This window comes from Thermobia domestica, chromosome 5 (assembly GCF_964235325.1).
Source record: "Thermobia domestica chromosome 5, izTheDome1.hap1.1, whole genome shotgun sequence".
Classification (NCBI taxonomy): domain Eukaryota; kingdom Metazoa; phylum Arthropoda; class Insecta; order Zygentoma; family Lepismatidae; genus Thermobia; species Thermobia domestica.
The window spans coordinates 324038035-324061770 of NC_137458.1; the positions used below are offsets into that span (position 1 = coordinate 324038035).

General features: G+C 34.0%; 1 long non-coding RNA gene across 2 annotated transcripts in view; it reads right to left on the reverse strand.

The window, feature by feature from the left end:
- LOC145684969 (uncharacterized) overlaps window positions 1–23736 on the reverse strand; it is a 262367-nt gene that overhangs the window by 88235 nt on the left and 150396 nt on the right. The window contains exon 3 of one of the 2 annotated variants that reach the window (XR_014131442.1): window positions 15561–15597. The exons of the other annotated variant lie outside the window; for it this stretch is intronic. This is a non-coding gene — a long non-coding RNA (uncharacterized LOC145684969). The remainder of the gene's footprint in view (window positions 1–15560; window positions 15598–23736) is intronic. 2 annotated transcript variants of the gene reach the window in all.

Genomic DNA, 23736 nt, shown 5'->3' on the forward strand with positions numbered 1-23736 from the left:
TACCCTTTTCGCATGGCAAGATTAAGGTTTTATGGAAAATCTTTCAAAGTATATTTGAATCTCCTTCCCTCCCCCCCCACTTACGATGCGTATTTAATCGAAATCAAATTATAAAATCCTAGCAACTCGATTAAATTAATTTCAAGTGATAGCAAACATTATCCTTTGTGAAAAATTAAAAACCTCTTTCAGCCTCACCCTCACCCTCACTTACCTATGATACATATTTCAACCAAATTGTAGTGATAAGTATTCAAGTTTGTTCAAGTACTAAATATGTTCAATAATTGATTTTAAATGGTTTAACCTTTTCATTAGGTTTGTCATTTTATCAATATATCAAAATCAAAAATTTTTGAAACGCTGGGACCGTTCATTTTTAACAAGGAGTTAAAACAGAAGTTATTTCATTTCATACAACAAAAATGAAATGAAATATTTGAGTTTTACGTCCCACGGTTATGCCGGTTAGGCTAAAGGAGACGGTGATGATGACACATGAGTGAAATGGTGGAATGTAAAAAGTGTGAGGAAACGGGAGAACCCCGAGGAAACCCACGCACACGGCGTTTGTCCACCATAAAGTTCACTTGGCGCGAGCTGGGATCGAACCAGGGACCCAAAGCACCAGAGGTGAACGCTCTACCACTGAGTATTTATTTTATAGTATTCTGTAAAGATGAATCATATATCAGTCGAAAGATGTCAAACATAATGAATTGAGGTGATTAAATTTAAATTGTCATGCATTGTTTTTGAGAAAATCCAGAAAACGAGTATTTTGTATGGTTAAAAAGTATTTCGTTTTTTTTTTTTTTAACCAATAATAAATAGCTATAGTAACCTCGAGGACTCATTACAACTAGGTTCTACACTAATTATAGAACTGCTTTGCGTCACGTGTGATGTGTCGGAAGAATTCGGCACGATTCGTGGAGCTGCCTCCCGAACGCACACTTGAGAAAACGTGAAACAATAGAAGTGCAACTAACAATGTTGCCAAATTTAGAAGACATGGCCAACGAGCAACCAAAGAACAATACTTAAAGAACTGTACGACGAACAGTAACAATTATGCGAATTAAACAGTAACAATAATACTAGCAAAAATATAAAACAACAACAATATCAATAACAACGAAACGAAACTTAGCGGCAATCCGGCAACACTGTAACGCTCAGGAGATGTTCTCCGTGTAGAGCGAGAGACGATACTGGGAAAATTTCATTGGTGGAAGTTGACGATTGGGACATATTCTTGCGTTCTATTGGGTGGTGAAATTGGTAAACCTAGGTCAAGCTTCCCGCACCTTTGCGATCGCTATAGTTTTTACTCTATTGAAATCAATTATAATTATTTTTTTTAAACTATTAGTTGGCCTTATAAAGCTTGTAATATCGTACGTCACTCTACATGAAACGTCTGGGCCAAAAGTTAAGTTTTGAATTTTATTTTATTTTATTTTATTTTATTTTATTTTATTTTATTTTTTTGCAACGGATAATTATCTCGGCGAATTCGTTAACGGAGTTGGGGGCGCAGTGGCTCAGTGGTAGAGCGTTCACCTCCGGTGCTTGGGGTCCTTGGTTCGATCCCAGCTCGCGCCGTGTGGACTTTGTGGTGGACAAACACCGTGCTCATGGGTTTTCTCGGGGTTCTCCCGTTTTCTCCCACTTTCTTCATTCCACCATTTCACTCATTTCTCATTATCACCGTCTGCTTTACCCTAACCGGCATAATCGTGGGACGTAAAATTTAAGTATTTCATTTCATTTTTCGTTAATAGAGTCAATTTTAACGGTGCTTATCCATATCACATACATAGAAATATGCTGGTTACATTTTTCAGAAATTAAAAGGTAAAATATAGTCTTTGAGGTTAAAAGTTTCCTTTTAGGTTAACATATTCTTTGGTTAAACCTCAAAAAAATATTTTTGAGATGAAAACCTCACATACTTGGGGTACAAAAGAGTATATATATATATGTACCTTACATACTTGGGGTATGAGGAGGCTATATATATATACCGTAGAGTACTCTGTAGATGTAAGGTTTCTACTATCTACATATGACTTATTTGCAAACTTTGCTTGGATTATTCATTACAACCTGAGTTGAAATACAATAACACTGAAACAATGTAACCTCGTTAATAAAATTGTTTTCAACGTGTTTTGCAACATATTGCTTTCAATATTTCACTACGCGTAATAATCAATAATCGAAAATCACAATTTAACAATCATTTTTCGGAATTCAAAAGCGAAGAATCCAACAGAGGCTGATTTCTTCCAACTGAAGCTGACTTTTTCATAGTCTTCTTTCATAACATTTTGCCAGGGTTCCTACGAACAAAGTTACCATAAGTTCAAAATTTTCAAACTGTGGAAGAAAGATACATTAAGGTTGACAATTTTGAGTACTGTGTAGTGGGAGCATTAGAGGCTTTCTTTAATACATCAGGATCTTTGACACATGTACTGTGCTAATGTAAAACCCAAGGTACTTAACCAATAGGCTTATACCGGACTAAATGATCCAAAGCGTGTTTGTTATGTAACCTAAACCTATGATGTATACACTAAGATGAACCAGACGGTAGTCCTTCTGTCGGATGACTTTCCTTATAAAAAAGGAACTACATTGTTGAAAATCTCCCTACAATCACTGTCGATTTATCCCCTAAATGCATTGATCAACAAAAACTGGCAGGAGCTGTCATTGTAACAAGCAATGTGTGTCAGCTTGACACACATGCATACAGAGGGTATATACTCTATGATAATAAGGATCACTTGCCTCCTTTAATCAACATATATTACCGTTACACCTTATTTTTCACTTACTGAAATTCATAACATGGATTTTCTTTTTCTTAAATAAAGCTTTATCAACGTATTTTTATAGGTTTCTGCTTCCTCTGCAACAGTCAAAATTAACTTCTCTGCACACGCAACTTGTCACTGAGAACCGACACTAATCTTCCACGTACTGAATGTTTCTTCTCGCGTGCGTGTTTGATCACTAGCTTTGCCAGGCCTTAAAAGTGTCGAGATATTTTACGGGGTAGACTAAAAGAAAGGGGACCCATTAGTTAAATCATAGGGTCCTAGACAACAAAAATTACTATTACTATAAATACATATATTGTACGTATATGTAGGTTTAATTTTGTTTATCTTACAGTATATTGTAGAATTCTCTCAGTTTATGTAAGGTAGAGCAATTAGCATACGGTTTACCCAACATTGTTGGGTCGTCAAGTCTAGGAGGCTTAGGTGGGCGGGTCATGTAGCTAGAATGGAAGAAAGTAGAAACGCTTTCAAAGTCTTGACTGGAAGACCCATCGGAAAACGACCATTAGGAAGACCTAGGCGCAGATGGGAGGACAATATTAAGATGGATCTCTCAGAGATTGGAATACAAAGTAGAAACTGGATCCAGTTGACTAAGGATAGAAGTCAGTGGAGAGTCAGTGGAGAACTTTTGTGAACGCGGCATTGAACCTCCGGGTTCCATAGGTCATAGAGTTAGACTTAGTTAGAGCAATTATAGTGCTCGGCAGATTGGACTTTCCCATCACCTTTCATTATAAAAGATCCTCTTGAATACAGAAATATATTACAATAATTAGTTTTCTCTAATATCTTAGGTAAAAAAGTGGAAGGAACCCAATGACCAGGCATCGTAGGGCTTTTGTAGGTGAGGTTACTCTCTTTGACCAGGCGTCGTGAGAGGGGATGAGTTTGTGTGATTAGGTGTCTTTCGGTGACCGGGCGTCGTGAGAGGGGATGAGTTTGTGTGATTAGGTGTCTCTCGGTGACCGGGCGTCGTGAGAGAGAAAGGGAACCCAATGTCCAGGCGCCTTAGGGCTTTGGTGGTTTGATCAACCTGGATAGATTGATGCTTCTTCAGGCGTGTTGCGGACTTTTATCCTAAAATGTCGTCTACCTTCGGGGATCTCTGTCTTGCCGACTGGTGGCGATTGAGGGCGACTTCTCTTCGGTACTGTCGTCTGCGTTGTATTTGTTTACTGCCAACATGTGTAGTACACACATGTTTACAGCATGATGTGAAGACATAAGGAATCTTACAATATTTTGAAATTCTACATCAAGTTCTCTTTTCCTTTAATTTTTGGGGACCCCCAAAGGACTGGGGCCCTAAGCTATGGCTTGTATGTAAATCCGGCACTGTTAATGCTGTTTGGTATCGGTTTAACCTGAAGCATAAGATTATATTTTGGTCAAACCTCACAAGAACTGGTGAAGTTAAAACCTCATATAACTCGAGATCAAGGGCGTCGATCCTGGGGGGTCCGAGGGAGCCCGGGCCCACCAAAGCTCATGTGGGCCCCTATTGTATTTATGAATATACAATATTTGGCATAATTTGAGTCCAATTTGTCTTAAAATATTCATATATATATATATATATATATATATATATATATATATATATATATATATATATACCTTATATCCAGTGGCGTATTTACGATTTTGTTTCGGGAGGGGCTTTGCTAACTTTCGGGGGGGCTTTGCCTGAAAATATGAAAATTCTGCAAGATAGTAAGATTTCGGGGGGGGCTTAAGCCCGGAAGCCCTCCCCCTAAATACGCCACTGCTTATATCTTATACATCTGAATGCCCCCTCCCCCAAATTTACCGAGAAATCGGCGCTCTTGCTTGAGGTATGTGAAAGTATACAGTAAAGTACTGACCGCTTCAACAACTAGCATAGATTCATTCGTAAATTTAAGTTTCGAGTGATTCTACATTTAGCAGAATTTATTTATGTGATGTAGTATATATGTAAAATAAATTACTGAAGTTTAGTGACACATACACGGTCCTAACATTAGCGGAGACACTATTAATAAAATCGAAACATCAAACAAGATATAGTGCCATTGCTTTAAGTTGGAGCCATGTAATTGTTTAAATAGATACCCAAAAGATGGGAGGTACGATAATAAATGTTTCCAGGGTTTTATTACAATTTAGATCTGAAATAAGACAGCCGCCTCTAATATTATATCTTTTAGTTTTATTATTCGTATGATTTTTATTATTTAATTTATCCATGATCTGTACCATAAATATTATAAATTCACCTATTTGGGCTTGTCCATAGTTATTAACCACATTCAGTCGCTTAACATTTGAAGAGAGTTGTTTTCTCATTCAGATATTGTAAATATGATCTCCAAAAAAGAATAGATATTAACATCCCAATCACTAGTCTTTTATAGCATCTCTGCCGCTTCAACTTTCACTACATTCAATACCTTATCAATGGCGATGTTTCATGAGCTCTTACAAGGGAACCTTCTGATTTGGTGGATTCAATTGCTGAAAATGATTACTAGCACTGGATTCAGCACCAAAAGAAACACAGAAAAAAAGTGTTTAGTGGCAGACCGTATACAGGGTGGGAGATAATTGAGGGCAAACTGAGAAGATAGAAAGTAGAAAATATCTAGAAATGGCATGTTAATTTTGAAACGAGTAGAGGGATTGAGGTCAAATGTTGGATATGAGGAATGCATGTAGAGGTCATTTGAATAGACGTAATGTGAATCATGGGAAACATCTGAAAAGCTTCCATGTTGCAATTAGCGCAAGAAGAATATAGAGAAAGGGGTCATGTGACATATGGCTCTTGATGCACACCGTCTATTGAAATCAATAGTGGCCAATACAGTTCGAAACTTCTGTTTAATTACAACTCTTATGAAACTTAAGAATGGTTGTGTGGTTGATGCAGAGATGGAGACAACAGTGCGCATATTTGAAAAACGATAAAGATGGACAATCGGCATCCTCACAGCTGTCTGCGGTATTGAAACTGAAGCAGTAGCCGACAGGTGTCATGAATGCGTCAGGTGCTTTTGCAAATATCCAGTTTTGTAGAAAGCATTATCTAATCATAGCTTGGAACCTTGGTGCTGTAAACTGGAAGTGGGTGAGTGATTGCAAGTTAATACAGTTGTCCCATTGTCACATTTTGAAGTCAGATGACAGAAAAACGTTATATATTTTAAATTTTACGAAATTCTTATAGGAACGAAAGAAGAACATATTCAACGGTTGAATGAGTGACGTGCAACCATCAGGGATAAAGAGTCGGGCAAGTTCAACATTGTCCGGTTTCTGCACCAACTCTTCATCTTTATTGGTTCTCCATGAATCAACGAGGAGCAGCAATTTTATCTGCTCTATAGAAGGCCAAAAAACGTCAGCCATGAACTGTTTCAGGTTGTCTTTGGTCATATTTGCACTTTTACCAGCGAATGAACGAATATAGGGTAGATCGGGACGTTTGTTGGCTGGAAAGTGGCCTCATTCACGCTTGTTTTTGTTCCTCATTCACGTCACATTTACGATAGTATTGATACATTGCCATAGCGTGGAACACCTCCTGTTACAGAGGTCTCAAACTGTATTGGCACTATTGATTTCAATAGACGGTGTGCATCAAGAGCCAAATGTCACATGACCCCTGTCGCTATCTTCTTGCGCTAATTCCAACATGACCGCTTTTCAGATGTCCCCCATGATTCACATTACGCTTATTCAGTGGACCTCTACATGCATTCCTCATATCCAACATTTGACCTCAATCCCTCTACTCGTTTCAAAATTAACATTTGTAGACATTTTCTACTTTCTGTTTTCACACTTTGTCCTCATTTATCTCCCACCCTGTATACGGTCTGCCACTAAACACCCTCTTTTCCTCTGTTTCTTTTGGTGCTGAATTCAGTGCTAGCAATCATTTTCAGCAATTGAATTAACCAAAACGGAATATTCCCTGTTACTCCAGCCGTGCCATGTTACGCATATTTACCAATCGATCATCTTCTTGCACTCCATGAACGTGATCATGACACTCTTCTCTACCATCCAGATCGTCGCATTTACCATCACCATTCGTATATCTATTTTGCATAAACTCATTCTTGGACTCCTTTGTTCTCAGTAACAGGGCTCCCATCGTCTCAACCTATCCTAAGTAGCTTCAGAACAGAAGATTAACACCTTCGTCTTAAATAACATCATGTGTTCTTATGTCATGTGAACAGCACTTCATTGGTACCATCGTCTCATCTCTAATCGCGTTCTTAGGTATTATTGACACTAAATCAATAAATAAAATCCTGACACCCACTGCTAATACTTTCTTACCACATTTAAATTGATATCACTAGCCCAAGAGAAGGCATTACCTTCTCTGGCCCACCCATCTATTAATGGGAATGAAACTGCATTAAATAATAATAATATTAACATTGGATTCCAAAGATTATCTATCATCTGTGTTTCCGCACGCGTAGAGCACATTGTACAATAGTGTTCATCAAACTGTGATCTGCGCATTGTGGTTCTTGAGCTCTGTCCTTCAGACAATATATAAATCAAATTCAAGTGAACTGTGCTTTACGTATTGTATTGAAAATCTTAATTTACAGACATGGCCGCCCGCAGTGGGGGCATTGGTTGCTCTTGGATTTACGAAAGGTATTCATTTCCTGGAAGTATTTATCAAGTCATTTAGTTTGCTTACTCACATTACTAATAATCTTTATATTAAATACTATAGTACTATAGTTTACTTACTTAAGTTAATAAAAGCATGTGCGTAAGTAAGTAATTATTGTTTTATAAGGGTGTTCAGGTGCATGCCAAAGATGGCGTGGATAAATGAAAACTTGACCCACTACCCACCATGACCTACTCTGACCTACCACCGACAAAAACCTATTGTCATCAACTGTGACTCATGATACATGCCCTCCTCTCCACTGACTAAAGAGTTTACACTTGTAATAAAACAAGGCTGTGAAATTATCAATACTCGGAGTTTGAATTTCTATGGTCAATCGCTCAAGCACCACTCAGTTACAATAACAGTGGATCTGACCTTTGCGATATAAAATGGTAAGGTGTTTGTCATGACCCATAAACAAAACACACACACGTAGGTCCGATCGGACCCCCCAACCCCCAATTTCCATGTGCACGGATTCAATACCTTGCTTTAGATTATGTTTCAACAATAACATTATGTTAACTCTTTCGCTGCGGAATTAAATTTTCAGGTAATTTCTAAATAAATAAATAAATAAATAAATAAATTAAAAAATAAAAAAAATAAAAAGGGCATTTATTCGGCAAAAACTGAAACTTTTTATTTTCTTGAAATTTGGTTTTAAAATACTTTATATTAAAGTAACATTTCAAATTTAATCTTTTTATCGTTCAATACAATATATATGACAGATCACAAGTAAAAACAAAAGTAACTTGATGTGAATATTTCAGATTCACAAAATGCAATATTGTGTACAATTAGTGCTAAAAACTTCATGTTTGAAGTATATAAATTGACTGTACAATACAATTACTCATTATTACTATTCAATGTTCCGTATACAATGAACAACTGAAGTCGAAAATCGCAGGGAAGTATAAACAAAAATAGACCTTGTGGACTAAAGTAGAATTTTGCAACCAAAGGCTAAAATTATCAGTTTGACTAAAGTCGAATTTCGCAGCCAGTGTTAAAATAAACTATAAATAAAACAAGGATAATGTATGTCAGTACGTTAGGCACTCTACCGGTGAACAACAAAATTTACCCTTGGCAGCTAATATGTAAAGATACGAAGATAAAACTCCGTATAAAAACTCCTCATTGAAAATAAGTGAAAATATGTAACAGCGTTAAAAAGAATTCAGCTTTTGAAAAGGGAAGAGGTGCAATTTCTATAGATTTTCTCTACAAATTTAAATCAACGTTGTCTGTCATCATCATCACCTGAAAACGTCTGAACCATTTGAAATGATTTTTTTGTATACTGTTCTGTACTCAAGATTTATTTTTAAAAGTGCAGAAAGGCGAAGTTTTCTGTGCTAAATACGTTTGAATTGAAAATAGTTGCCCGTTTTTAACGGAAAAGGTATATGTTGCGGGGTGGGTGGAGGTGTTCATGTAAATATCTGAGAGTGTCTGTGAAATAATGGGATCTGTCTCGTAATAATAATATATATATATTCTTATCGGTGGATCAGTGGTAGAGCGCTCACATCCGGTGCTTGGGGTCCCTGGTTCGATCCCAGCTCGTGCTGTGTGGACTTTGTGGTGGGCAAGCACCGTACTTGTGAGTTTTCTCGGGGTTCTCTCGTTTCCCCCCACTTTCTTCATTTCATTCATTACTCATCATCATCGTCTCCTTTAGCCTAACCGGCATAATCGTGGGTCGTAAAACTCAAAGATTTCATTTTCAAATATAGAAACAGAAAGGAAGAGGGTACAACAAGTGATTAATTTTCTACACCTGACTAATATTAGTAAAGTCATATTGTATGAACACGAAATAACAGCAAGAGTAGGAATAATGCATTTACGAAGAAAAAGTCTATTTTGAGGGTTTTTGAAAAAAAAAAGAGTTTAAAAAACATGAAATGTTTCGAGAAGGGTATTCAGGGCCGTAATTTGTTGGGTAAGGGGCAACTGCCCTTCCTTCTATTTAAGTTGTCGGTCGTTTGATAGGACTCGCTTCAAAATAAAACATTCTTACTTCATATCGTCGCATGAGAACCAAAGGAACATAACTCCAAAAATGCGGTTCTCCTTTTCTTCATGTTTGGACATAATTTTGGAAGCCTCACTTGGTGTAAATGGAACGAAACGCCATCTATTCTCCTTGTCAATCATCTGTTGTAATGTAGCTCAATTACCATCTTATTAAAAACATATCTTTCTAAGAAAGTAATTTTTTTGTCTTCTCGCCTGTAAACCTAAGAAAATGGAGTTACTTTCCCCTGGTTCTCATGCGACGATATGATACGATATCAACATCAATGTAGAATTAAGCACGAAGTAGGTTCTCCACACATCCCATTTTTTTTTTTTTTTTCTGAAATGAAGCAAAAATGTGATCTGGGTCCATTTCAGTAAATCATCTACTGTTATGGTTCTCAGAACTTAAGATTCTTCATCCCGGCGAAATTAACATACCGCTAATTTTACAGTAATTATGTGATATCTTCAAATAGATAGAAAGATAATCTAAATGTGGAACAAGAGCGCCCTAGACAATATAATTTTACATGAGATTCCGTTATCACGAGTCCTGTATCTGCTTTCGATTTCCAGCCATTTTGAAAATCGGCATTAATATTCGCGTTTCTAACCAGCTGAAAACGAAAAGCCGCTAGATGACTTGTGATAACGGTACCTCACGCAAAATAATATTGTCTAGGGTGCTCTTGTTCCATATTTCAATTATCTTTTATCTATTTTTAGATATCACATAATTACTGTAAAATTAGCGATATTTTAATTTCGCCGGGAGGAAGACTCTTGAAGTTTAAGTTGTGTCAATATTGTACCGTCAATTTAACTTGTAAAGCATGGAACAGGCCCAACTCGAAAAGTACTAAAAATAAATAAAATGCTGCCACAGCCCATTATCTGAACAAAATATATTTCATTAAAATGAAGAATAAATGTAATCTGAGTCATATACTTCAGTAAAACACCAACTAGGACCCCTAGAAATAATAAAAATGTTTATTTATTGAGGTTTTAAATTGATGGGGTCCACATTTCGTATTCCATACTTTAATAGGAACCCGATCAGTGATGAAAATTTTGCTATACATAAAAACATACTTCACTTATTCCTACATCGTTGTTTAGCCGTAAATTTTTTGGTAATAAATATTGTCTGAAAAAAAAAGTTTTATGAAGGGAAAATGATTCTTCATTTCTGCAAAAATGTTTCAAAACCTTCAATGTATTCTTTTCTCAGAATTCACCTTTGATCTCACAAAATTATATTTTTGTCAATCTAATACGCGTAAGACTAAGTTTTCTCATAGCTTTACCACTTTCTAGATTTATATACTTGCAGCATACATAAATAAGTAGAGATAATACAAAGTACCTGTAAATTTTTGACTATCCAAAATTCCAGTTTAAATAACTCGTGAAAACAAATACTGAACATTTTCTGGAAATAAAGATTTATCTATTTATCTATTCATCTATTCATTCAAAAGAGGAATGTAAAATCTAACTAATAAGTAAGCTGACTTGTGTAGTTGATCTTCCAATAAAATAATAAAAGTAACATAAAAAGCTGCGCTATTAGCACTGCGTTCTAAAAGCAACAAGTAATTTCATTTTAATTTACAAAATACAAAACATATTTCTTTTCTGTTATATACGTATTTATTCTATCGAATAGTTATTATTTCTAATACATTTTTATACATAATCATGGTAGTTTTACAATAAAAAATATCTGCTCTAAGACATTGCTTATGCAAAATTCAAATATTGAAGTTATAATACACAATAAAATCAAAAGGATTTCTTCTTATTTTCTATTACAAAATAATCTTCATAAGAAACTTTTCTCTAATTATTTCATTATACCGACATAGGCAGATCTATATGTGAAGAAATAGTAAAATTTTCTATTTTTGAAATAATTGATAAATTCACAAAGGTTTATTTTTGCTTTCTTGTTACATTTTAATCAATTGGATGGGAAATTTGTACTCTACGAACTCGATTTATGTTTCCTGGACTTTGCACATACAGAGACCGAGAGAGAGAAAGAGAGAGAGAGAGAAACACTAAGTAAATGTTTACTTACCAACTCGAAATAGAAAATTTGTCGGTTCCCGAAAGCTATTTGGAAAATCATAAGTTGTTGTTGTCTAGCTTTCCTCTACAGGAATTCAACTTTATAGCTCAATGTTCAGTAAATATAGTGGAATATTTTCCATCTAACATCACTATACATAATATTCAAAATTGTCCGGCTTACGAATAGTTTTTCCACTTGTTTCTATATCGTAATGAAAATTTTCCGATCCATGAAAATTCTTTTCACTTGTTTCCACAGAGCAACATTCAGATTCGAAAAAAGTTGTTTTACTTTTTAGCTTCAAAATGATGAAAATTTTCCGACTCATTTTCAATTTTCAGTTTTTCAATGTTTCCATACAAGACAGAAACATTTTTGATTCATGAGAAATTTTCACTTGTTCCTACATAGTACTGGAAATCTTCTGAGCCATGAAATTTTCAGATTCTTTAAACGATATTTCACTTTTTAACATTTCTTTACATGAATTCAATCAATTTTGTGATTAATGAGGAATTGTTAATTGATCACTGATATTTGTTTAAAACGGAAAATTATAGCAGAAAATTTTCCGAAAAATTTTCCACCTCACATCACTAATTCCAACTTACTGTTTTTCTAGAGGGGCCAAATATTAATGCCTTTCTAACGAGAAAAAGTTCCAAGTCACAGCTCTGGGAGAATTCTACTCTGTGGTACAGAAACATAGATACTATACAAAAACGACGAAAGAAAAAGACTGCATGTTTTGAAATGTGGGTGTACACGATGGAGAACTTTTGTTGGGTTGAGAGAAAAACGAATGAAAGGCTGTTAGAAAAAAATGAAATGAAATCTTTGAGTTTTACGTCCCACGGTTATGCCGGTTAGGCTAAAGGAGACGGTGATTATGAGAGATGAGTGAAATGGTGGAATGAAGAACGTGGGAGGAAACGGGAGAACCCCGAGAAAACCCACGAGCACGGTGTTTGTCCACCACAAAGTTCACTTGGCGGGGGCTGGGATCGAACCCGGGACCCCAAGCACCAGAGGTGAACGCTCTACCACTGAACCACCGGAAAGGCTGTTAGAAGTGGTAGGAAAAAAAAAAGAATAATTTTGGATGTAATTAAAAAGAGGAAAAATAATTGGTTGGGACATTGGCTGTGAAGGAACTGTATCGTAAGGGATGTGATGGAAGGAAGAAGGGGAGGATCAAAAGAAGCCACATTTGATGGACGATATTCCTATGTGAAAACGAAAAGGTTAGCTGAAGACCGTGGTGTAGGGAAACTTCTCAGTTGTAGCAAGTGAACAACCAATAATGGTGGAATACCTGTGTATTCCCAATTGCTTGCTCCAGAAAGAGAATATAGCAGTAACGCTGTTATTGAAGCGAGCATTAGCTTAGTGAACTATTCGATCCAATTGGCATCTGTCTATCTGTTCTGTTTCACGATAAGTGTGGTAAAAATTTATCTGATTTTGATGAAACTTGGGATATGCCTTTCTTTCACTTGTAGAAATAAGTATATTGTTTTTGGCTGCAATCCATCAAATATTAGGGGGATAAAGCATCCCAATGTTGTAAGTTTACACATGTATATGCAAGATAGTTTTCCAATATAAACGACGTAAAAAGTTTTGGTTGTGAAAAACTTAGTGCATATTTTCTTGATTCCATTGTGAATAAGGTTGTTTGGGGTAGTCCCAATACGCTAAGCATATTTTGGTCTTTGAACAGGTTCAATTTCTCTGCATCAAAATGATCACATGGGCGGCAATAGTGTAAACATTCCTCCTTAGAACGATACTATTTTTCTATCTTAAAACTTGATTGTAATTTGTTTAATTATCCACAAAAGCTCCAGATAGTTAAGAATCAGTGGAGAATTTAGTCCCCTAATGTACTATGGATTACTCTCCCGCTCCCCTCAGATTAAAAAAAATATGTCCAAGCAAAAGCGCCCATCAGGGAGGCAAGGTGGGGCGCTCGCCCCTCCCCCCTAGAGGAAATTGTAATTCGGAATATCGAAAACCAAATACAATTTTTACATTAGTTACAGCAAAATTTGAACCTATATTTAAGATGTCGCGTATACTTGCCCTCCCACCTTGGAAACCACAATATAGGCGCCCTTGTGTCCAAGATATCTTTCGTAAAGTTATTAGATTTTCATGATGTATGGAGACTTTTTTAAGACTTCATAATCATTTCCACTACTTGGATTTAAAAATCAATCGAGAATTAGCGAGTGAACTTCCATCCCTCCAAGGTGTTAAAAAAAAAAAAAAAAGGTTCTATATGTAAATATTATTCGATTTTAATACAATATGATGCATGTATTTATTGATCATTTCACACAATCCCCACTCTTGGAACTAACGGAAGTCAATCAAATATCAGGATTCACTTAAGCCCCTGAACAATCTTAAATATATACATAATTTTGTCGAATATGGTCACATTTTTTCTGAGAATTTCCAATGGTCTCAGTAGCTTGAAGTTGAAATGGGCCAACAATGAGAGAGTGCCTTTCTTCCCAATTGCATATAGCATGAAGACCATGGTAGTTCAGTGGTAGAGCGTTCACCTCTGATGCATGGGGTCCTTGGTTCGATCCCAGCTTGCGCCAAGTTAACTTTGTGGTGGACAAACACCATGTGCGTGGGTTTTCTCGGGGTTCTGTTTCCTTCCACTTTCTTCATTCCACCATTTCATTCATTTCCCATCATCACCCTCTCCTTGAGCCTAGCATAAAACGTGGGACGTAAAACTTAAAGATTTCATTTCATTTCATTTTTTGCACATAACATATTTTTCTGAATATTTATTAAACACTCAGATTTTTATAGAACGTTGTGTTTGTTGAGTCTGAGATTAATGGCTTACTTTAATAGTTTGGGGTTGAGATTACTAAGAGGAAGGATTCCTCGCGTGAACAATGTACAGCATCATCTATGGTATTAAATACTTTAAATAAAAAATATACATGAATATACTTTACAAAAGAATTGCAGATGTCAGTAATTTTACTCAAATACGTAACTATGAAGGGATATATAGACTACGTAAGTGGTAGAATAATTGCACATGGCGACCTAAAACGTTGTATGTAACTATATATTAAATGAAACACTTATATCTCACAAGACTCAAGCCCGAAACAGATTCTCATACGAGAGGTTCAAAATGGAAATATTATACACCACCTTTGTCTGTTGAAGCACTTACGACATAAGTTTCAAGCAAGAAACTAGATGGCTCTCACAGACCGCGAGGATTATCACACACCTTAGTACCAATAAAAACAACTGAAAATTTGAACTTTACTCATAAGAAAAATACGAACAGAATATTTTCTTTTCTCATCAGAGGGTTTAAGAACATACTTTTCTTTTGCGAATTAGAGTGCCAAAAGAGATAAAGCATTTCAAGGTTTCTTTGTGACGAATTCAATGTTAAAAGTGTTTGTTTGCTGGAAAGTTTACCGGTTGCGTTTCTCAAGTTAAGCGAATTGTGATGCTCCACAAGAGCAAGAAAGAAATTACACATTTATATGCTTAAGACATGTTAGTTATGCACTAATAGATAAACATATGCATCTATATGCTTCATAAAATTTTTCTTACATGAAATTTATTTTAATACAAATGTGAGAGAAGTTGGAACAAAAATATTGTGTATAAAGCTTAATTTGCATAGAACTTCAAACTTAATTATTTATGTAAGAACGGTACAACTGTTACAACGAATTCTGTACGTACATATATTTTTTTTTTACATATAAGAAAAAGGAACTTTTTTTTTATCATAACACTTCTCTCATAGAAAATGAAACGTCACGATTTTTAAAAAATCCTTAGTTCCAACATAAGAACACTGCAATAAAGTTTCCTTATATATTACCTGTCTTTTGACGTTTTCTATTTATCAAACACATTATCTGCAAAAAAAAAAAAAAAAAAAAAAAAAAAAAAACATTAGAAACAAAAAAAGTCAATTGTCTTTTTGCGTATTCCGAAAACACTTTTCCTAAGTTTGTTTTGTTTTATACAAGAAATGATTATTATTTTTTAATAACAATAATAATAAAAATACTTTTACTTATAACAAACAAACTGGAACAAAAGTATATATATATATATAGAAAACATACTTTAGTATTTAAAATTTTGTGATTTGAAAACGGAAACACAAATCAAGATGAGTGTTTCTTCCCAATTTTTAACACAACAGGTGTCACGCTGTCTTCGTTTCCTCTGCTATCAACGTTTCACATCGTATTGCAAATATAATGAAAGATTCATGTCAGCAGCTTTTAGTGTTCCGGTACGTGTTTTGGGAACGAGAGTATATCCACAGTAGATAAAAATGGTCACAAGATGGCCGCCATGTTTTGTTTATTTGTATTTTATTCAGACTTAGTTTGAAAGACAGCAATCTTTTACAAAATTACACCCTCTTTTAGAATAGATTTTTTTTTAGAGAATCGGTGCTTGTTCTAGGTGGACACTCACATTCCAATGGCTTTTAATGGCAATGCGTACTTTGTATCTCAAGGATAGTGATATAAAACTCATCTTAATCATCTGCTACATTATAATTATGTATTTGAAGAATAGTCTAATCATCTCATGATCTTCTCAATGATGGAAATAAATTTTTAAAATTGTAGTAAACTAATTTCCCCAGTTTCAGTGAAGCCATATCTAGCATCTTGGTGCTAGATCTAGCATAATCCACAAGCATTTAGCATCTAGCATCTTGACTTTAGCATCCTGGCTAAATCTAGCATAATTTCATGTTACCCTTTGTTAAAAAGAAAAAGAACGAAAATTTAGATGGTTTAAAGACCGTCGCGAATTATTCTTTTTAGTTGAAACGATGGTTGGAGCAATGAAACCAGTCAGTATTTCTGAGGTTGTAATTTTTTGTTGAATTCAGAGCAAACGCAAATGTTCAAAAATAGCAAACGTGACTGCAAAACATATTTTCTTACCCATAGTTTTATTACTGCCAACTGACACTTGAATGTGTTATTATCTGGGATGTTCCTGTTCCTTTCAATTTACAACTTTAGAGGGGAGGGGTTTGAGCGTCAGGGGACAACTAGTAATACACTAAAAGAAATGCTTCAGCGCTGTGTCGGAAGCGGGATGTTGTATATATATTTCTTAAAATGTTATCCATTCATAAAATATAAATTCGACCATCCTCCCCTATAACGTACCATTTATCATCATTCCTAACAGCGTCATATTAAATTTGTACATGAATACAGTTAATACACTTCATTAAAATAATGAAGATAAGTAGGGGAGTGTCCTTAAAATTAGTTAGGAAATATAATTTGAAAATCTGGTATAATTTACAAAAATCTAGCATAATTCAGACCCGTGTTTGGCATCATCGCGAGTCTCGAGTGTGGCAACCCTGCCCAGCTTGCACACTTTGTAGGCACTAATGCAAACCCGTAGGAAAGATTTCATTTTGTTGGATTTTTTAATAGTAATTTTTCGATTAGGGATAAATTGAATTTTCGTCAAAATTAGAAGTATATATAGGATTTTTTATACATTTATTTCCAAAATAATTCTCTATGAGCAGGATATAGGCTAATGATACTTGAATAAACGTGAATTCAGTGCTAATTGTCAAATTTTCTTATTGGAAAGTGCATGCTATTGTGAAAATGATTTATGCATTATGCTTTTCAATCTCAAAAAACAAGCACAAAGGAATGTAAATTGTACTCTGGAGTTTATAAAAGATTATAAATGTAGGAAAGAAAGCTACCAAGTCAATTTCTAAAACGTCTTACACGAAATAACTGAAGAATGAAGTTTGTATAGTTTCACTAATATATATATATATATATATGGCCGGAATAAGCGGGGTGCAAAGGTACATCTGCACCCTCCCTTCGTTGTAAATATGCACTACTAAAGTGAGAAGCTAGTAGTGAGTTTTGCAAAATCAATAGTTTAAGACAATTTTCTGAAGATTCAAGGAAAAGAATTCATCGAGAGCAGACACTTAGCATTTCCAAAGGTATTCCTCATTCACATCATAGATGCCTAAAGGCATTTTAAAAACTCAAATTTAATTCAAATGTATTTGTAGTTATTGGTGCACCTCCCCTCAGAGAATCCTGGATCCGGTCCTGGTATATACAAAAATTAGGGAAAAACATTTTTTTTCCGAATTTCACTTGCGGCACCCCTAACATTTATTGCACCACTGAAAATAGATATTCGGGTAAAATTTAAATTTTTAGAACAATTTTTAATGGTTGCGCAAGCCGATTGAAATTTTGTATGCTATTAGTATATAGTCTACACAGTTATACATATACATATATATTGTTATATATTTTGTTATACACATTGTTATATACATATTACACAACTATACATAAAAGCGCATTATTGTTGATTGTATTTGCATTATTAAAACTTTGCACATATTTTATCATAAATTTTAGATGTTATTATACTTGTTCTTCTCTCAAAATATAACTACAATACAGCTCTTTATCAGCAGTGTTGTTCACATCTACTTTAGTTAAGATGAATATTTAAACAAGAATTTTAGGAATGATAAAGAAACGGATCAAAAGATTGCGATCTTGGACAATAATTAGTTTTTGGATCAGGGGCCACAAAATTTTTAAACGGCTCCTAAATCGGGTTTTTCTATATATTTTTTTTAAATTACGGAATAAGTACATCACACTTAGTTAAGTGATTAGTTTGGGTTTGGCTACGCTATGTGTAGTTCTTCAGATATGAGGCGTACAAGAAAATGTTTCATTCCATGAAATATATTGAATTTTATTTTTTTGATCAGGAGCCACAAAATGTTTGAACGGTCCTTAAATCGAGTTTTCGTTTTTTTTTTTTTTTTTTTTTTTTGATAAGCACATCATACTGACTAAATTGTTATTTTTGGTTTGGCTACACAATATGTAGGTAGTTCACAAAATATGTGGCGTATAAGAAAATGTTTGATTGTGTGAAATATATTGAATTTTTTGATCAGGGGCCACAAAATTTTTGAACGGTCCTTAAATCGAGTTTTCATTTTTTTTTTTTTTTTTTTTTTTTACGGAATAAGCACATTATACTGAGTAAATCGGTAGTTTTGGTTTGGCTACACTCTATGTAGTTCTCAAGGTGTAAGACCTACAAGAAAATTTTTGCCTCAAATATATTGGATCTTTCGATCAAAAAAAAAAAAAAAAAAAAAGAAAGAAAGAAAGAAAGAAAGAGAGAAAAGAAAATTACCTGCAGGAAAATGGAAAATTGATTGAATCAGTTGTAAGAAAGCTGTTTGACATTGTAACTGAAACGAAGATAAAACAAACTTAACTCGATCTAATATCAAGTTATTCCAGAGCAAAATTTTATTCATTTTTCCAGTAGTTCATCTTCAACATTCTAAGACTCGCAGTACGCAAAATGTGCCATATATATATAATATCATATATATATATATAATATCATATATATATAATATTATATTTAATATCTTTTAATTAAGGAAAGTACTTAATAGGATTTCAGAAGATCGGAATTTATAAGTGATTCAGTCAAATATTGAAGAAAATAAGTCATATACAGTAGTTTCAATTTTTAATATTTTATAAATTTTGAAAATTATGTAAGTTAGTATAGAGAGTGGGAAATTTAAGAGCAAAATGGAAATTTCTGTCTTTCGAGATGGGATTTCATAAGGTTCCACGTTGACATCACTATCTCTAGGCTAAAATCGTACTTAATTAAAAATTCTAATTGTTAATATTCGACAAATTTACTTATTTATTTTATATATTTATTTGAATTTCCTCATCAACCAGCTTTATACTATCGTACAAGGCGCTTGGATGCCAAGTTGCTTATTTCCAAAATTTTCAAATTTTGCAGGAGAGAAATTTGAAGTTCAATACCTCACGAATAATTTCTATTTCTGTTAAGTTGGCAACCAAATGAAATACCTATGCAGTTTATGATCTTGTAATGTATTGTTTACAAATATATATTTTTTTAAAAAATCGATACCCGTGAATAGAAGTGAATGAGAACATTAATCCATTTTTAATTTTTTTTATGACTTTGATCACTTGATTCCAAACGGTCTAAATATTTATTCAGTTATTAGCTCATTTGGTATCCAAACGGTCTAAATATTTATTCAGTCATTAGATCATTTGGCATCCAAACGGTCTAAACATTTATTCAGTTATTACCTCATTTGGTATCCAAACGGTCTAAGTATTTATTCGGTTACTGAAGGACGGGTAAGCGATATCCTAGGTAGAGACATATACTAGCGTCAGACAGGCAAGTAATAGCGTAAGGAGAGGTATGTATTGGCGTAACTGTTTGTTGTTATTCTTAGTTAGTGTACATCATAATTCCTTTCTCGACATCACCTTATCAGTTGATTTGCCTTATATCTATAATTCTATACTATATGCAATAGTACCATATATATTTTTATTTTCATATTTATATTGCCAATGCAAATAGCAGAAATACAAAATATCAATATCACATATTGAAGTACTTGTATGTTTTTTTGTAGTTTCAATCAATCCGAACCTTAGCATGTTGGAGATGAACTACTGGGAAACTAAATAAAGTTTTGTTGTGAATTGACTTCATATTAGACCGAAATAAGCTTGTTTCATGTTAGTTTCAGTTACGGTTCAAACGGCTTTCTTCCAACTGATTCAATCAATTTTCTCTGCAGGTATTTTAAAGAAATCACATAAATATCTACTAAAGTAGATGTTAAAGCACAGAAAGCTAATAACAGAATTGTATCTATTCACTTTTCCAAAAAGAACAAGTAGAATAACATCTAAAATTTATGACGAAACTTGAAGAAATAGTTATTCTTCTTACAGAATCTGTTAACAATTACTAAAGAAAGATTCTCTTGAAGAAATCCCTCCCTGGACAGAAATTTCCGTCTCAAAAGATTAGGCAGAACGGGAATTCTCGTTCTGCCTAAAGATAAGATTATTTAAAATATTTCCTACAAAGTGCTGGAGGGCCTTTAGGCAGAACGGGAAGACAACAAGTAAAACTACAGAAAAATAAATTAACATATGAAAAAATATTATCGGACGTACAATGGGTACGAGTAACTTCTACTGAAATTGATTTTATAAAATTAAATCGAGCATAGTTTTGCATAAACTTCCCGAAATTGTGCATTTTTATTCGAATCAACCTGCACAAATTTAGTGTAGTACCACAATTTTTTGTGGTAAAATAGCAAATTTTGCCAAAATTTTTCAACTTTGGAGCTGTTGCTAAAAAGCTCAATTAATAGTCTAATATTTTCCCTTCCTCTAGCAATTAAAAACAAAGAAGCAGTGTTTTAAAAAATTATATCCTCCCTGTTGCTTCTTAGTTGTTAATTCTGCTGGCTCCTAGATGTCTACCCAGACGTTCGAAAAACGGATGCGAGGATTTTGCGCCCGGGAAATTGCGCCCTACCGCAAAAGAGGGGAAAATGCGCCCGCTATATATTTCCACTAGGATGTTTGCGCCCTACAGTCAACTTGTTTTTATATTGTGTAAAGTAACTTCCCCTCACACTTGAACCAGGCTTGCCTTTCGTCGTCTCAGTGATTGTTACTTCATCCATTATAATATTCCAAACAAATGAAAAAATACAATTTTAGTTCACTAAAGGGCAATCCATACCAATACAAATTTTCATGTATATATATATATATATATATATATATATATATATATATATATATATATATATATATATATATATATATATATATGTATATATATGTATATATATATATATAAAACCAGTGTAAATATATATATATAAAATACTGAAAAACGTGTACGCTAAAAGTGGTGTCTGATTCCTTACATGTCTGGTTATTTATATGTATTCTTATCATAGTATCTGGTAGAGGTTAAAATAAGCCATCTTTTACAAATATCTACATTGTATTTGTGCATAGCACATAGTGACGCATAGTTGGCTACGGGATTTGGCCCCACTAGTTCCTCCCTACTTAAGCCTGCCATAAATGTCCCGTAAAAACCGGGACAGTCCCGCTTTTGGGTCCGAGTGTCCTGCGTCCCCTTAAATTTAGTTGGGATAGGCAAATGTACCGTATTTTAGTCCCGTCCCATTTCTGCTATCAATATCAGTTTATTCGAAAGATGAAAAGTCAAAAATTCTGACTTGGCTGGAAATGCTGTAATTAACGAATGAACTAGAATGGTACGTGGCACAAATCAGTTGTTCCTTGGCAATTGTGAACTAGTGTAAATATCTTCATTCCGTATAATTAATGTTAGAGAACAAGGAGAGAAAAGTAGTTGTAGCCTAGGGAACTTTCGTCTATTATACTGTAGTTCATAACAGAGCAAAAGTTCATTGAATCATGTTGGAAGGTTTAAGAGGAGGGAATGAAGAGATCAAAGGTGTCCCGTATTCTCATGAAAAATATATGACAGGTTTATTACTTGTTACGGGCCTTATTTGGCCTAATATGATGGAAGAGTAGGCCAGATAACAAAAGAAGCCAGGTAGGCCGAAGCTGTTAAATAACCCACTTCTTGCCCCACTCATACGATTAAAATCAAATCATACTTTTCATACTAAAATACGCTATTACTAATATTTTTTGATCTCTTAGTACTCTTTATAAATGTTGTTATGTACTGTACTATGTTTTACAAATTTACTATAGAAAAAGAAAGTTCAAGAATTAAAAATACTGCACGCATTTTTAGATAATTTTTTTATCACGTGTTCCTTAATAGCTGAAAAAAAAATATTTACGCTCTAGATTCATACAGTTGAGTTGATTTTCAGTTTAACATCCCTTTCAGCAGCGAGGCTATATGAGACGGGACCTACTGATTAACTTGGAATTCGAACCACATGAGCTCCCGCCGGAAATAGAGTCATATAATTTTAAAAGAAGAAAATATTAACGTAAAACGTAGGCCTAATTCTTAAGGAAATGATTTAGACAAGTTTTGCTGTTCGTTAATAAATTAATATAAATTCGGAAAGTTAGGACTAAAAGACTCAAAACAATAGTTTTTGAAAAACTCCTTATAGATAGATAGATAGATAGATAGATAGATAGATAGATAGATAGATAGATAGATAGATAGATAGATAGATAGATATAGATATAGATATAACTTGCAGTAACATTAATATGCTTAATTCATTTCTATTATATCTACTTTAAATTTCTTTATTACTTAGATATATATAATTTTCCTTTATTATATTTATTTATATTATAACTAATTCCATTTTTCTTTTTACATGAATGACGGAATATATTATTTCATACTACGAATTAGATAAATGTGACGTCATCAAATGCTCTGTATCTAATTACGTAACGTGAAAGAACAATATAGTTCATATATTCAATACCCAGTAGGATATATCATCATTACATGGTTAAACAATTACGATTTCACATATGAGCAAAATAAAGCAAGTCCACGGTACTAAATTAGCATGTAACACTATTATGTCAAATAGATTGTTATGACAACCAAATCAATTCGGACACATTGTAAAACCTCTAGAAAATATAGGAATTCGTGATTTTAATTCATCAGTAATTGCTAGAATTTTGGACTGAATGTTCGAGATATTATTTCTTTTTGCATCTGTCATACTTTTGAGTGAATTTGGTTTACGGTGGAACATGAAATTCTGGGAAGATTAGCTTCCCGAGACAATTTAAACTTAAAGCATGTGCTTTTTTCGTATAACACTTTGCACCACAAATAAAATTCAATATCCTTATTTTATATTTAATTGTACTCAACCTTCTTGAAGCTTTGTCCCTTATATGCTATTATTTTTTGTTAAACGAAGTTTCAAGGACGAAATTCGTCATAAAATGCGAAAATACGAGAGTAAGTCAATAACTAACTCCAATATTTTTCTATTCCTTTTTAGGTTGGTTCTACACCATTATGTGCTTACCAGACGCTATGCTTTGGCTTGGTAGGTTGCAGCGTTATCACACAATGTTGCCACACTTGGTACAATTGTA